This window comes from Ambystoma mexicanum, chromosome 2q (assembly GCF_040938575.1).
Source record: "Ambystoma mexicanum isolate Mex_15411 chromosome 2q, UKY_AmexF1_1, whole genome shotgun sequence".
In the NCBI taxonomy this organism is placed as follows: Eukaryota; Metazoa; Chordata; class Amphibia; order Caudata; family Ambystomatidae; genus Ambystoma; species Ambystoma mexicanum.
Genome location: NC_090924.1, coordinates 408,754,561 through 408,770,722, shown reverse-complemented (window position 1 = coordinate 408,770,722; position 16,162 = coordinate 408,754,561). Strand labels below are relative to the sequence as shown.

Below are 16,162 nucleotides of genomic sequence, written 5' to 3'. Positions count from 1 at the left end.
CCTCAAAGCCTGGTTCGACATCCCCTAACATTGGAAATAGTTACTTTCCTCTGATCCCCTGCCCCTGATCCAAATTTTGGGTCCCTATAGACTGGTTAAATCTCCTTTGCACCTTTTTTCCAGCAAGACATATGCTTTTGAGCACATTCTTGCATTTCTTGCCTGTGTTTCCTCCATGAAAAAGTATTCAGAGTGCTTAAATATTTCTGTTCTTCACCTTCTGTCTTCTTTTACAGGGGTGTGTTTTTTAAAATGTTTTTATTTTTTTACTAGCAAAAAGTACCTGTACTCCACACAGGTTCTGTTGACAGACATGATAACACTCTCATCAATTGCTGAAAATCAATGGGATAGGGTCGAGAGTTTTGGTCAGCAAGGGAGACCATCAAGGATCCAACGGCAGAGGATGAAGCATGTCACAGCAGCTTTCCAGCATTCTTTGTTCAAATCATCTTATGGGAAGACCTCACTGTTTTCCTTCACATTATCAATACATCTATTGTATTGTATTGTATTGTACTTGTCATTTGTATAGTACTAATTTTACCATTATTAAAGTCTCAATGCACTGTTGGTGGGAACGCCCTCGAAGGACTGAGGTCCAAAGTGTTGGAGGTCATGGAGCACGATTATGATACGTGTGTGTATTTGGCCAAAAGGTCTGAGCAGGTCTGGCCAAGCTCTGGTAGAGAAGCAACCCATGTGGTCAGGCATGTGGATAGGTGCTGAGAGGAGTAGGGGTGGCGTCAGTGATAGAGACTATTTGTTCAGCGTGCTCAAATTTGTCGTAGGTCTGCACTACATTCCACTGTCAGAGGTGTTGAGGCATAGTCTGGTGTAGGTATGCAGGGTATTCGATTATATTTTCGAAATACCATTTTGCTGAAAACATTTTCGAATGTTTTTTTTATTTTATATGTTTTATTTTTGTTTTGTGAGTATAAAAAAGTGTCAATAAAAAAAAGGGATTTTTTTTTAAAAAAACAAAACATTCTGACATTTTTTTTCTGCAATTATGTGTCGACAAAATGGTATTTCGAAAATATGGCATTCGAAAATATCACTATAAAACGGTAGGCAGAGAGTTTATGTGAACAGCACAACCACATTTTTGTTGTAGTCATTGCTGTGGTTAGCCATACCTGTGGCCTGTGGAGTGGTGTATAATACGTACCTTGCCGCCATTGGTGGCACTTTGCTATCAGGGCACCCGCTCAGGTATTTGACTTCTTCTGTTGGTTCTTGCGGCTGTGATAAAAATGGTTATCAGCAGCAACAGTCTATGCTCCAACTAATAGCTACAGAAGGCATACAGGTTTTGCTTCCAGATTCTTCTAGGTCGGTCGGGTGTACGGTTGTGGTGGCGGTGGCATTGTTTCTATCACACCCCTTTTATTGCGGTTTGCCCATTTTCAGTACATGCCTGGTGCAGCCATCAATCCTGTGACGTTACTTATATGAGTGCTGAGAATCATCTAGTGACGCTTGGGGGAAGGCAGTGTCATGAAAGGTGTATGATAGTGTGTATGTGTGGTCCGGGCCACCGGGAATACAGCCAGCACGGTCAGGTGTTTGGAAAAGGTTGGTGACAACACAAATGCAGCCGTCCCTGCCTGGGGAGACCGTTCATTTACTTGGGATTTCAAGGTATTTTTTTTTGTAAGGGGTTTTCAGGTTAATGGAGTAAATAGCAGATTTCGATGGCTTATTTTTGAAGGAGTGGTTGTTTTCGGTGTGGCAGATGTACAGAGTGTTCCAGATGGTGGTTGCTAAATAGAGAAAGCCAAGCCACCTACTCTGGAGGAGTGGTGCGGTGGGATAGCCAGAAGGGGATATGAGGTTTCTGGAGGGGCTGGTAGTAGATGGTTTTGTTCTGAAAGGAACTGGGGTCCTGGGTTATGGAGGGCATGAAGTGTGATGCACATAGTTTTGAAAGTTGCTCTCAGGCTATCCGGGAGCCAGTTAAAAATTCTGAGTGCGGGGGTGATGTGTTCTCTGGGCGAGAGGGCATGGTGCAGTCTGGCTGCTGCGTTTTAGGTTTTTTGAAGTTTCCCGAGCTGGTGTGCAGGGACACAGAGATCGAAGGAGTTGGCATTGTCCAGGTCAGAGATGATAATGGCAAGTATGCAGAGACTCTTTGAGGGTAAGAGGGGTAAGGAAAGATTAATTTTAGTATGCGTAGGTGTAAGTGGCAGGTTTTGGGTATGGAGTTGATATACATAGAGAGGGATAGATCTGCGTCCATGGTGCATCCAAGAATTTTGACAGAGGTGGAGGCGGCAGGTGGGGCTCCAAGGGCAGTCAGCCACAGTAAACTTTGGGGGATAAGAGCGGTTTTGCAGCATATACGGATCTCTGATTTGCCCGGGTTGAGGACCAGGTGATTGTTGGTCAGCCAATGGAAGATGTCCAAGAGACAAGAGACGAGGTTGGGAGGTGGGGAAGATTGGATCTTGAGGATTTTGCAAATGATCTGTGTATCGTCTGCAAAGTTGTAGCAAGTAAGGCTGTACGAGCAGATGAGAGCTAGCAGTGGGCCTAGGTAGAGGATGAAAAGGAGTGGTGAAAGGGGGGCTCCTTGTGGCACCCCTTTTGTGAATGTGCGGTGGTGGAGCAGAAAGGGGGCAGGAGAAGGATGTGTGAGTAATTCAAAATAAAGGGAGTGATCCAATTAAAGGGTCTTTGATGCCTAGTGTGAGGAGCCTGTTCCTCAGTATTTTGACGTTCGATTGTGTCAAAGGCTGAGGATAAATCCAGGAAGATGAATGCGGCACACCCTTCTCAGTCGGACGTTTCATTTTAGGTTATCGCAGATGGAGACCAGAGAAGATTCAATTTTAAAGAGGGGTTTGAACCCGGATTGGGCTGGGTTGAGGAGACTATTCGCTTCTGTGAAAAGGACATGTTGCTTATAGGCTCCATCCCACATCCCTGATGGTATGCCAAATTATTCATCTACGCACAAAACCTACACGATCTGGTTGACTACCTGACTACCAACCAATCACACATTTTCCCCTTATCACCAACATTTTGAAAAAACATCACAACACAGTTGCAAAAGAGAAGCACCAAACAGCAACTCCTTCGGAACTTTCAGTCTGGGTTTCATCCAAGATGCAAAACTAAAACAGCCATTACCAAGGCCATTGCTCATTCATCCTACAACCTGGATGAAGAAGACTCTTTCTTATTTTAATTGTAATTGTTTATTTATACAGCGCTTATACACAGGTGGAGTGCTTCAAAGCGCTTCAAGGTGGGAAGGGAACAAAAGGATACAGTAATCATTCTTAGGCTTTGAAGTTTCCGAATGATCTAAACCGAAAATTAGCATACTAGGCCTGACGGCATTTCTCCGAATGCAACTGCATAAGTGTTACAGTTTCAACCAAGCTCGGGAGGGGGTAAGGAAAAGGTGCAGGTGGTGGGACAGGACAGACAAACCTACTAAACCTAGTACATTTAGTTAATGCATGCGTACAGACGGAGGGCCGAGGAAAAGGGGTTTGCGGGGAACAAAGGCGTCCAGTCCAACAGGGCCCTGTGTTAAGTGCAGAGAGCTGCCTCACTCATAGAGCGTAGGCAGAAAGTGCAGTAGTCCTGAGCATAGTGCAGTGGCCCTGAGGAAAGTGCAAATACTGGTTGGAGGGGCCTGGGTCCTGTATTGGCCCTTTTAAATCCCTTCTCTGTATTCAATTCTGTCAACTACAGAACCTTTCTCAACATTTTTCCAAACAGATGACTTTCAATGAATATACGGGTCTCCTCTTACTACATCAAGAGGTAACCATTCTCTCAAATTGCCAACAACCATCTATGCTGACAAACTATCACCAGCAGGATAACTCAGGGATTCATACGTTTACCTATCATCTTCAATCTCTTTGTATAGCCATTAGGAGAACATATCCACAAACTCCACATAAAAGATGCAGGTGCCATCCAGCTATACCTGAAGATCATATCATCAAGTAGCTTAAACACTATCTCTCACTCATTCAAGCTTGCAAGGAAAGCACTTACCTTTATGTTTACTCTATAAAAACAACTGAAACAAAACGAATGCATCCTCCTGAGCAAGACTGCCTACCAAGTACGAGGCATAGCCGGCATAAATGCAACACGAAAGATTATAGCCTGTCATCCCAAATGGCCATCAGCGCTGACCACAGTATGCTCCTTTGGGAGTGCAGCCTGCCTGTCAAACCCTGGATCCACTTTTAAAATGTCAATGCTTGTTTTACTAATTTTAGGAAAACATCAATTTCATTGAATTGAGAGAGTGTATTTCCTTGAATTGCTGTGTTTTGTCACATAAGGCTGTTTATGGAGATAAGGGGTGGACAACCGTCAATATTGGTATATCTGGGTGTTCAATCCACCAATAGGCCAGGAGGATAGCTCAGGGGCAACAAGTTCACCTTGGAAGCAAGACAAAGCGGGGCAACACAAATAACCAATTACAATTACAAAATTACAATTACCAATCAAAATATGGCCTGTCTAACCATTTAAGATGCATTTAAATCACTTGAGCTCACACAGCTGTATTGCATAAAGTATTGTTGTGGAGAGGACACCATTAATATTAGCAGATTGCAATGAGGAGTGGATGAAACAATAACATAGACTGATTCAACGACAATTCTTAGGCTGAAAGTGCTGCCGCCAGATACAATTGTGTGCAGATCTGGCAGCGCTAGGACCAATCGTTGGCATGTGGTAAGCACATCACCACCAGAATCTTTGCACAGGACACTAAGCAGTGATGAGAGCCTATGCCACAATGCAGGTCCACTGTGTGGGATTTCTTCACTCAGGCCAAGCAATGATTGCGTGTTGGCACCAGCAAACATTGTACCAAGGAAAGACTGGGAATCACTTCTACGCCAATACCTGTCACCTCTCACCCACCGCATTGCCACACTCTGCTCCAACTTTCAGTTCAATGCGGATGACACTCAGCTTGTTTTCAGGCTCCCCACTGCCACGTCTTCTCCTTATATCATCTCTGACTGTCTGTCTGTTATCCAGGAATGATGTGCCACCAACAATCTCTGCTTTAATGCCAGTATACTCCTCATCGGCACACCTGCACCCTCCTTTCCTGTCACTCTCTGGCTGGCCTCCCTTGGCCCTCTTCCTGCGCCCACCTGTGAGGCTAAGAACCTCCGGGTCATCTTCGACTCCATACTCTCCTTTTCTCCTCACATCTCTAATGTCTCTAAGAAGTCAAACTACCAACTGCACCTCCTCAGAGGTATTCTTCCTTTCCTCTCCTTCCCCCAGAAGCTCACTGTCTCTAGAGCTCTGGTACTCTCTAGGCTGTACTACTGCAACAGCCTCTTTCTAAATCTGCCTGATTCTACTCTCCGCCCTCTACAACTCATCCAGAACAGGACTGCGAGACTTGTCCGTGGCCTCAAGCCCAGGGATTGTATCTCTCCAACACTGAAATCTCTGCATTGGCTCCCAGTAGCTGCAATTATTAAGTTCAAGACTCTCTTCATTATCTACAAGGCCTTCTGGGGCCTGGGGCCTCAATACCTACAACTCTCTCTTTGTAAATACCTTCCTACTTGAGCTCCTCCACCTCCAACTCCCTCAGGTTTAGTTGCTTCTTCAAGCAACCGGTTAGTGATCAATCACTTTCTTCAGCTAGGGCCTCCCTCTGGAACACCCTCCCTGTCTCTCTGAAACTTGAGGAGAACCATCTCTGGTTCCTGAAGCACCTCAAGACCTTCCTCTTTGCTTCTGCTTTCTCTCTTCCTCTCCCCTGCTGATACTGCACTGGTTACCTGGCTACCCTCTGATTTTTGGCTCAGGTCCCTACACGCCCAGTTGCACACCCACACTGCCTCCTGGCAACCAGACAACCCCGCCAGACTCGTAATGAGGCTCAATATCTGTTATCACTTGGAACACAATTATCGGATCAGGTAGAGCTGTGGCATGCTTTTTCCCCATGCTGGCTTTCATGATAAATATCTCTTGCTTCATTCCCCTGCTTCTCCAGATTTGTGTAGTTTGATCTCAGGGCTGTGATGTTCATGTTTCCTGCCAGTGAATTCCTCAAGATTTCCTGCACATGTTATTTTTGCCACTCAGTACACAATACCTGATAAACAACTATTTACATGACCCTTTGAAAACGGCAGTGAGGGATATCATTGTAATTGTTCTTTTATAATGCGCTTAATACGAGGACCAGTCTCTAAGCACCAGCCTGGGATTTGAAACATTGTTGCTGTCGCTGTCTTGCTTCCAAGACATATGCACTGCCCCTATACTATCCTCCCAGCCCTATCTTTCAGGGAAGGGCTGTCACCTGACCTGAGTTGCTTGAATGAAGCTTGGAAAATAATCTTTAAGCCTCATTCCTAACAGTTGTTGGGGCCTGGGGCACTGACGAATTAGCCCATCACAAACCAATGAAATTAAGGTGACCAGGAATTTGACTTCACCTTTCCCCTCCATTTTTCTCAATCACATCCACAAACCTGGTATTCTACTCTGACAGTCATCAAATTAAATATGGAAAGTTCCTTGAATTTCCCTTCCTCCCTTCAACTGTGAGGGAATCAGAATAATAAACAGATGGTATTCCCGGGGCAACATCAGCACTAAATGATGAGGGCACTTGTGTTCTAGCAGAGGTGCAGGACACATGTTAACAACAACAGCCCTGAAAAAGGTATTCAGACTATAGTACAAATAAAAGATGCAGATCAGCAGCTGTAAGAACAATGAACATAAACCCCAGCAGAAACACAGAACTCAGATTGCATATCCTCAGGAAGGTACATAAAACAAATCAAATATACAAGTGTTCAAGCATGGGTATAGCAGACAGATTGGAAGCAACTAGTATAGTGCACATATCATAGCATAGATAGATGATACTGATTAGACTTTACCAGGAAGGTGCACGCGTCTGAACATTAATTGAGATTAGATGAGGGATGAGGTTTTCAAGAGGATTATCCAAGAGCAAACCAAAAAACAACTGAAAAGACAGCCTGTAATATGTGAATGGTCAATATTATAAATGAAGCAAATGTCCTGGCATTTGCTCCCTTAAAAATCATCCCTACAATATCTATAAATCAAATTGCAGTCACAGCAACCACTTTGAATTCAGCTTCTCAGGCCCTAATATCTAAAACAGTCTCACTGATACGGTAAAACAAGAAAGACGTTAGATTGAGGCCCTCCCTCAACAGGTCTGTGGCTTTCCTGAGCTGCCGCTAGATCCTGGTTTGTCCGTAGGTCGTGATTCTCTTTTGCCTTGAGGCAGCTCATTCGGCATGATGGGATATCTAACTATACTACAGGGATAGGTGGCACTTCCAGACAGTCCCTCGGTTTTGAAATGTGATAGGGAATATGCCATGGCCTACTGATAGATTGTCTGCTTTCTCTCTGTGGAAAGCATTCCCTGTACGATATACCCATAGTTCTGCTCCCTGTACCCTGAATGAGAAGCAGAAAAGTAAATCACCTAGAAAGACTCACTCTGCATATACAATATCAGGTATTACCCAAATTGTTCATTTACAATTGTTTGAATGAACAATTGACCGAATTTAAAGGGTCACAATTGACCTTTTCACAATTGACCGAATATATATATATATGGGTTTTGGGGGGTTTGGCGTTGGGTGGGGGGCTGTGGGGGGTTCCCCCCCACATATATGGTACAATTGACCTTCACAATTCGGTCAATTGTGAAAAGGTCAATTGTCATTCGAACAGTTGTAAAACGAACAATTCGTATACAACCCAATATCAACCAGCAGAGCATGCTCCTGGCTGATGGTTGGGGAAATATTGCCCTGCTCATTCATCCCTCTCTTACCATACCATTAAACACCCAATCACTGACATTTGTTGTTGACAGTGACTAAAGACAAACCCTCCTCACCTATTGTTATGGTTTTCTCTCTCTCTCTCTCTCTCTCTCTCTCTGTCTCTCTGTCTCTCTCTCTCTGTCTCTCTCTCTCTCTCTCTCTCTCTCTCTCTCTTCCTCACAGAAACTTCCACGCCTACTACTTTAGATGTTTTATGAGGGACTGAAAGGGAACCACCCGTCAATATAAATGTTAACAGGCACAGGGGCCATACCATTCATTAGCACCCTGGGAGGGGTGCTGGCCAATCAGGAGACTCTGAAAACGGGCTGTAGTGTATGGAACAAGACAACGTTCAGAGCTGCCTGGACAGTCAGTGCCCCCTTCCCCTCCATTGCCCGCTCCTCCTTCACCACTTAGCACCCGTTTTGTTTTGTAAATGTCTTTTCTTTTACACAAAATACGTACCTTTGTTGCGCGCATCGGCACGGAGAAGAGCTGCTGTCAGCCAAGTCTGTTTTCCATGTTGTTGACGTCACAGTCATCAACATTGAAAATGGATTTCATTGACAGCAGCACTGCACGGCCCAATGTGCATTTCTATTTTTTTTCCATAAAAAAACACCATTAGCACCCATGTAGAGAACTACACGGGTCCTACTGGCGATATTAACCTTGGCGTCAGGCTGCCACCTCGATTAATATTGGCTCAGTAATGCACATGTTTTAACTTCAAGTAACTCTGGAAGCTAGAGGGGCTGCAATGCTAATGAGTGTGTGCTAAGCCATTTCAAGCTTTTTCTCATGATCGGAACATATGACTAAAAATTTGAATGTTGTTTGAGCATGATTTAATGCACAAAAAACACAGGGCCCGATTCATGGAATAATTGCCTGGTTCAAAATGACTTTGCACTGCTGAAAAGTGACTTTGCACTGCCGACACAACCCCTGATTCATGGAACCGTACAAAGTGGATTTTGCCATGCAAAGTCCGGGCAAAGTCATTTTGTAATGCAAAAATGACTATGCACTGACTTTGCCCGGACTTTTTACTGAAAAAATACACTTTGCACAGTTCCATGAATCAGGGTTTGTGTCGGCAGTGCAAAGTCACTTTGAACCGGGCAAATAATCCATGAATCATGCCCATAGTGCGTTCATGCCTTCTCAATGCAACCCTTATAAACTCTGGATGCCTCGTTTTGCTGGACTAATGCAGAAGTCTGTACATTATCTAAGTAGATGAGTGATGTCACGGGTGCTGTGCGGAATGCATAGGATGTGGTCCAGGTGTTCCACCCAGGGATTCCAGGATTGTCCGTTGGAAGGATGTAACCTGTGTGATGGGCACCAGTGGGTCCAGCTCCATTGTAACTTACTAAGATATAACTTAAGATGATCACTAATAAACTTACTTTCATGGAAAGCCTACCTGAAGCGTCCTGAACATTATGAGTTAATCTGTGAAATCCCCTCCCCCACTGCAAGAAGGCCACTGGCACATTAGTAGTGGATGTGGAGTCCCTAAAACTGCATATTTAGGAAGATCTGCATGTTGTATTCTTTCCTATTTCAAAATAATCCATTGCCATCTCTGTTTTGAATGTGAAAATGATTGTCGCATTAGTGATAATACTGCCACCGTAATACTGTATATACTATAATGAAAAGAGGAGTCATTATTGACCTGTCCCTGCATTATATTGCAAAGGGTATACGATGCCCACTTTTTCACTCCCACTTATTTTGCTTAAGGATATATTATGTGCATATCATTGGTCCCATAATAAGGGGGCAGTAATAATATGGCATTATTGCCAAATGCCACCTGATTTTTACTGTTAACTTCGATCTCATAATGAGGGCCTAGATGGCATGTGCTTCCGGGCACAGAAAGACACATTGTAGTTCATACTGGACACCCCACAGAGACTGGAGCAGGGCTTAGTTGCAGTGTCGCTGAAGCATTGCATGCTAACAAATAATATCAACAATAATAATAAAAATAACAAGCTTAAGAGCAATGTAATGAAAATAAGCCAGTAAATAGTAATAATAATGCTGAACAATCATCATAATCACACAACTAATTATAATTATTATTACTAACAGTGTTGTTATGATCGTCATCATCAGTCATCTTCATCATCATCATCCTCATTTTCACCTATAATGTCATCATGTGACCATGGGCAGTCTCCTTAACAGCTGTGCATCCTGAATACAACCTCTTGAAAATAACATACGTAGAAATATAACAAAATAATTAAATTAACAGACCTGCTCAGCTTGAAGCTCAGGGAAGTGACCTAAAAATCTATGGACTTAAACTAGCAGACAGTTCTGCAACAGCTGTCAGACCCGTCCAGTTGTCAACATAAGCAACACAGTGCAGTTATTGAGTCTGCTTTTATACAGTCAGGCGCAAGTGGTCAGGCACAGCATGTTCTAGTCCTGGAGGCAATTTGGCAGCTGCGGTAGTTACACAATTACTAATGGATTAAAAAAAAAAAAGAAGCTTGAGAGAGAAGATTAGGGAGACTGTGAAAAGAAGGAGAGTAAGATACATAAGCAAGGGGCGGGAGACAAGAAAACTACAACAAACAAAGAAAGAAATAGAAGAATGAGTGCAGGAATGGAAAAGTGCAGGAAAGACAGGTGGGAGTAAATAGAAGTTAGAACATCAGTTAAGGAAAAGGAAGAAACATGAATTTTCCAAGACAACAAGCAAAAACACAAAAACAAAATAAAAGAAACAAAGAAAGAGTGTAGAGCAACGAATTAAAGAATAAAACAACATAAGGGAAAAAATGGCCCAAGGGCAAAAAAAGAATAAAGAAAACAAAATAATGGCATACGCAGAAACTAAAAAGCTAGTGAATAAGCAAAAAGAAAGCCACACAGAAGTTGATTCTAGCTCTTGATTCTTTTAAATGTACATTTTTATTTACAGTAGATGTTAAAATACAATCCATAAATTGTCTCTTTGGAATATTGAGCATCGTGGTGCCACAACAAGTAAAGGGAACTTGTCATACTTCAGCAGTAATTAGTTATCTGCTATTTTATTTTGAACAAAAATTGTCAAAAATCGTATAGGAAACAAAGTAAGACGGGTTGAAGGATGAATATACACGGTCCACAAATGTTGATAGGGGCTAGAAAACAGCCAGCACAAATGGAGAAAGCATATCAAGCAAGCATGGAATGAGGGCTGGCCAAATCCCCAGCAATTGTGCAAAGAACACAGATAGGCAGTGGCAACAATAGTTCTTGCGTTCTAAATGTAGAAAACACATTTTTCAAAGCCTCACAGAACAAAAAAGGCTTATCTTCAACATTTGAAAAGATACATGTATTGGTGTACCATTGTAGATTTTCCACTGGAGAGAATTCCCAAAGCTTCCACTTAATGATGCCTTTCATAACTGTTTGTACTGCATCTGTACTGCTGTATTAATGTGTCTGATTGGTTTCTATCATGGGTACTCCAGTTACCCAGGGTCTCATTTGCGTACCAAAAACACCATTTGTTTAGATTAGATACTGCTACTTTCTTCCGAATTAATATGTTCTGTTAAAGGATATTTAAACCTCGCACTATCACCACTGGAGTGGTCCCCTGGCGCTCTGACAGATCTGAAAAGTAAGAGAGAAGGGTAGGTTAGTAGGGCTCATCAGGAACAGAGCAAGAGAGCTGCTATGTTGGTAGCTTCAGTTCGGTTTACACCGTTCAATGAGCGCAGGTGTGATTTTTCAGTTGGTAGTTGTCATGTGCTGTTGTGTTGGGCTATGTGTGGTTTGTTTCGTTGTTGCGGTGTAGTGAAGTGTGTGTGTTTTGTTGTGCAAAATAGGTATGGTTTTGTTTAGAGTTTGAGAGATGTAAGCAGAGGGATGAGTTTTTTAGTGGGTTTGCTAGTGGTGGTGCTCCATCGTACCTCCTCCACTTTGGCTACCTGTGGTACACGTCCCTGCCAGTGTCACGTATTGTGGTGTACTGTGGGGCAAGGGGGGCGTCCCTCTTATATTCTGTGCCGGTTAGTGGGTTTTCTGCAGGGCTATTTACGGCTGATGACTTCTCCTCCTTGCCCCCCTCCCGTGTTCAGACTAACGGATGTCTACATCGTTTTGGCCCCTGGCATATCCTGGTGTGCAGCTGCCTTCGTGTCCCTGTGGCCCCTTGAGGGGGGACCACTTTCCCTGTGCCCTTGATCTACCTTGATCACAAGTTGTTTCAACAAAGTCAGTATGAATGCAATAATCCTCCCCCACCAGATACCCAGTAAACAATTACGTTTTCTTGCAATAAACACTGATCAGTAAGCAAACATTTTCTCCTCCATATTTCTCCTCTATATAATGCATAGATTCTTTCACCGAATTGTATGGATACATTACATGCCGAAGCCCAAGATTGACACACACACACGCACGCACGCACACCCCCCCCCGAAAGACAAGGGGCCTAATTCAAAGAATGTTTTATGCGCTGATAAGTGCCTTGGCTCACTTTTCAGTGTGAAAAACTCCTTTTACCGATTAATGGATCAGACTTTGCATAACTTTCCCCTTCTTTGCACGGGTCTGTCATGATTTTGCGTGCAGTCGAACGATTTACACGGTACACCTCACAAAGTGTGAGATGGGCCTATGCAAAGAAACAAATAGGGGGAGGAACAAACATATTCCCCATTCTCCGCGCAAAATGAGGCAGAACGAGGAATAATGGTGTGTTGAGGGACGTGCCACACAAAAAAATCACACGCCCAGTCAAGCGCAAACCTAACCGAATTCATGGATTCCAATGTGCAACATCGCGTTGGGAAAAGTCAAATGCAAATCTTCTAATCTTATAACCACATGATAGGAGACGCAAAGTACAACGCACAAAGGAACCAACCGCAAAAGGAAATGTATTTAAAGCACGCAATGCACACCATTCAAACATCGCTGTACCAGGATTAATGCAGCTTTATTGGGAGCAAATGTACATGTCCAAAGAAGGAGGAGGAGGAGTATGGAGAGGGACAGGATTTTCCTACCGCGTACTACACTCTTTGGAATGCCAGATGACCAGGTGCAGGCAAGGTACAGGTTACCACCGCATGTCAACCTAGACCTGGCAAGGTAGTGGGAGGAAGACCTTGCACCAACCACAATCTTCTCCCATGCTCTCATACCCCTGGAGAAGGTGATGGCAGAGCTACATTTCCTAGCCACAGGATCTTTTCAGCACACCACTGCCATTGTTGGGGGCATATCGCAGGCCATGCAATCCAGGTTTCTACACCAGGTATTGGGCTGCATCACATCAGGTCTGTGTATGCATAGGCACATATACATGCCACGCACACTGCAGGTAAGGCAGAGAGTGTGCCAGGAGTGTTATGCACTAGCACACTTTCCACATGGACTCTAAGCCTTTGATTACATATATTTTGTGCTACTGCCCTTGCCCACCGTTTGCCAGAGCACATTTACTGCAACCAGAAGCATTGGCATTCAATCAATGTGCAGGTCATCTTTGACACAACAGAGTCATGATGCATCTCAATGCCAATTTCCCTGGAAGCATACATGACAGCCTAATTTACCACCAGTCACTACTGTACTGGGCCGTGGCATCGGCAACCTTTGGCAAGACCTGACTCATTGGTGAGTATCAACTGTCACCACATGCATGCAGACACATGACACATTGAATAACAGACCATGACAATCAATGCCAACAACAACCATTTACACATTTGCAGGGGACAGTGCCTACCCACTCTCAACATTCCTGCTCACGCCATTCAGGAATCCTGTCACACCAGCTGAGGTAGGGTACAATGCAGCACACATAGCCACTAGGGGCAAAGTAGAGCCCACATTCGGGTGTTCAAGTCACTTTTCTGCTGCCTTAACCACTCTGGCGGTTTATTGCTATAAGCCCCACCAGTAGTTTGCAAAATCATTGTAGCAACTTGTGTCCAGCACAACGTTGCCACATGGTGCAGCATACCAGTAGAGATATAGGAGGGACATCGCCCTCAGCCAGAGGCACCACTCATGCCCTTGGTCAGCCAAAGGGCACAGGGAGAGGCTGCATGAAATCAGCTTGTGCAAACCTACTTCACATGAATACTAGCCCCTGTGGAGCACACACAGTGAAGCCACATCCCTGGTGCCATTCAATGATGAATCAGGGTCAATCCACTGTGCCCACAACAAATTCCTGAGAATGTGTGTCTGGGAGAGGTAAACTGTCTGTGTGTCCATAGTCATCAAATCAACGGCACCGACCACCGATACAGTCATAGCAAGAGTAAACAACAGTATACATGTTGCTCGCACCAAAGCACAAAACACAATCATCAAAATCCCCTACCACTTTCAAATGCACCCCGCCAACGAGTGTTCACACAGACCCCCAACAACACACAAGAGGACACAAGTAGGAAGGCACAGCCTAAAATATAAGCAGTAACTAACACTTGTGAGCACTGCTCTGGCCACCCTATGCGTGTCTCAAAACGATATACAGGTGGTGTGTCCACCCCATTACCTGACAACAACTATGCTTACAATACACATCTACAACTAATTAGTCATACAGACTGAGACAATTGCAAGCGTATTTCAAGATAGATGCGCATCTCACCTCACATCTATCCCCATGTGAGCCTGCTTCAGCTGTCCTCAAGGATGAATCCATGCTCCCCTACTTAGGTGTCCAAACCAGCGTACACTGATAAGGTGTTGCGTGCAGGCATCCCACAGCACTGTTCCTTTGAATAGCAGCAACCATCTCCCCTTGCAGAATGCCTCAGTACCAAAAAATAACACACGGTCAGAGCAGGTAACACAACCATGCACCCAATGACACTGCACCCTGTGCCCCCCTGAGTGTCATGCCAGCCTCCCATCGCCATGTCTCCCCTGCACTCATTCAGCCGGACCTGCTCACATCAGCCTAACGCAATGAAAAATACCCCACACAGTGACAGCATCCCCACTCACAACACCTCCACTGCCTGCCCCCCGAGTGCCATGCTGTGAAGGACCAGGTTCCATTTACTCTTTGTTCTGGTGAGGGGTCATTGTGATCCTTCAGATTCAGCTGTAGTCAAAATGACACTGAGAGAACTCCCATATACAGATCACTGAGAGGTTGCAAACCCAGGATCTCCTTGGGAGCCCACCCAATGCCATGCTTTGGCTTCCCCTGATTAACGTAGCATCAGGACAGTGCAGGATACACTGGCATGTGAGAAGATGATGGAATGGCCAAGATGACGGAAGGTGACCTTCTCATCAATTGCAGTGAAGACAGGATCTGTCAGAAGGCACCTGGAGAAACAGGCAGCAGTCATAGAAGAAGGCAGGGAACAGCGGGCAACAGTCAGAAAAGAGACAAGCAGACAACATAAAAGTAGGAGAAACAGAGGTCAAGGAGACTGGCTTACAAAAGGGAGCAGGGAACAGGCAAGAGGAAGGGAAGGCAGAGCTCAGAGGGGCTGTACTGAACAGGGAACAATGCGTTGGGAACTGAATAGAGCATTGAGATCCAATGGGCAGCTATCAACAGGTGTCTAAATAGCTGCTGATATACTGTGCATGGTTTGTGTTGCCATGGCTAAGAACAACACCAGGTCTATGGCGTGTGCCTGGTGTCTGGGGGCATGACCTCCACCCTGTTATGGACCTCCACCCTGAGTGGACTGCCATCATGGGTAAACACGCCACGAAAAGGTGAATGAACTGGATGCCGGGTGGCAGGCATGACACATGCAAAAACTGCAATAAATGACTCGCCAGCCTCCCATCAACATACCCATCCACCCAGTCCTGCTCACCTCAGACCGACACAATGAAAAACACCCCACACAGTGATGCCTCCCTGCCATGGCAACCTATGCCCCCCTGAGTGCCATGCAAAAACTGCAAGCACTGACTTGCCAGCTCCCATCACCATGTGTCCCCACACCCATGCAGCCAGACCTGTTCACCTCAGGCCAATGCTATGAAAAGCACCCCACACAGTGGCCTCCCCCGCCACCAATGACACTGCAACTTGTTCCCCCCTGAGTGCCATGCCAAAACTGCAAGCTATGACTCGCGAGCGTCCCATCACCATGTGTCCCTGCCCCAATGCAGCCAGACCTGTTCACCTCAGGCCAACGCAATGAAAAACACCCCACACTGGGGCATCCTCCCTGCCACCAATGACACTGCAACCCAGGCCCCCCTGAGTGCCTTGAACTTACCTCCAAAATGTACACACCTGTCTTACATCCTCAGCATTTCACCTGAAATAACTTCCT

General features: G+C 44.8%; 1 protein-coding gene across 2 annotated transcripts in view; it reads right to left on the bottom strand.

Annotated features, from left to right (window-relative positions):
• Positions 1-10,238, bottom strand: part of LOC138569454 (metalloproteinase inhibitor 1-like) — a 380,069-nt gene extending 369,831 nt beyond the window's left edge. For both annotated transcript variants that reach the window (XM_069647435.1, XM_069647434.1), the window contains exon 1: positions 10,137-10,238. The gene's annotated coding sequence lies outside the window, so the exon portion shown is untranslated. The remainder of the gene's footprint in view (positions 1-10,136) is intronic.
• Positions 10,239-16,162: the final 5,924 nt, after the last annotated feature.